General features: G+C 42.3%; 1 non-coding gene across 1 annotated transcript; it reads left to right on the forward strand.

Moving 5' to 3' along the window:
* The first annotated feature begins 783 nt into the window (after positions 1 to 783).
* Positions 784 to 856, forward strand: TRNAA-AGC. The gene has a single exon. It is a non-coding gene; the product is annotated as a tRNA-Ala (tRNA).
* The last annotated feature ends 416 nt before the right edge of the window (positions 857 to 1,272 follow it).

The following is a 1,272-nucleotide window of genomic DNA, read 5'->3' on the forward strand; positions in this document are numbered from 1 at the left end:
GTTTCTTCACACAGGAATTTCTACAAACAGCCCGGTTTTCTCCAACATATGTCCACTCCTTCTCTGCATAGCTAAATTTTGATTCTTACACTCTGACATTTTACATATTCTTACACTCTGATATGATCTTGTCTCTTATTCTTTATGGCTCTGCTCTGTAATTTTGTTGTTGTTGTTCTGATATATAGTTGGACATGTAACTAGTATGTGACACACCTTAGCAAGGAGGCAACCCATTTCTCAGATGTAAGTGAAAGAAGCACTCTCCAGGAATTTCCTAGGGGAGTGGTCAGCACGCTGGCCTCATTCCTGAAAGGGCCTAGTTATGAAAACATTCTTTTTTGCCTTCCAGAAATGTGTACCATCTCACAACTTTCAGCTACAAGGAAGAAGTGATAATGCCATCCCACTTTTATAAACACACACACACAACACACACACACAAAATCATTTAATCATTTTTAATTATTTAATCATTTTTTAAAAATCTGTGACACTTTAGCTGGGCAGGTCTAGGCACCTCCTCCTTTGCCAGGACATGCTTTTTTCTGTCCTGAAATACCCTAAATTTGACATTTTGGCAGCACAAGTTTTCCCTTTGTGACTTTCTCCTTGTTCCATTTTCTCCTCCTTCTTTGCAGAGAATGAGTAGCCACTGCGCTCTTGCCCTGGACCATCAATGAGAAGATCTGCTCTTAGTAAAGCTCTGGTCTTGCAGTGAAGGCCCTGAAATCACCTGTGTTCCATGCCACCCACTAAGGATAAACAACTCTGCCCTGATATGGGGAGTTAGCTCAAGTGGTAGAGCGCTTGCTTAGCATGCAAGAGGTAGTGGGATCGATGCCCACATTCTCCAAGCTTTATTATTTAGGTCTCCAAACCCAAGTTAGTGTCTGAGAGCAGGATGCTGCTTTAGTTCAAGTTGTAGGAGCAGCAACAATACAGTGCTGGTGACAGCTCACTCCTGGTATTCAATATAGCGTGTATCTACTGTGTAATTAATTTTCTGTTTCTTTGAGGAGCTGTGAAACCAAGGGACGTATGCAATTGCTCTTTTCTCCCTGTTTCTGCCTGCAGCTTGAATGTGAGACAATTGTGAAAAGGGCAGGGCAAAGCCACTTGGGTAAGTACAGCCCCAGCTTTCTGGTGAGAGGACTGAAACCAGGATGTTTCAAGTCACTAGAATGTGCCTGGACAGATACTGTAGAAAGCAAACCCATAAAGTTATTTGTGAACTTGTAGATGCACCTGGTCAGCTATGAATAAGTGGCT

This window comes from Piliocolobus tephrosceles, unplaced genomic scaffold (genome assembly GCF_002776525.5).
Source record: "Piliocolobus tephrosceles isolate RC106 unplaced genomic scaffold, ASM277652v3 unscaffolded_34564, whole genome shotgun sequence".
Taxonomy (NCBI): domain Eukaryota; kingdom Metazoa; phylum Chordata; class Mammalia; order Primates; family Cercopithecidae; genus Piliocolobus; species Piliocolobus tephrosceles.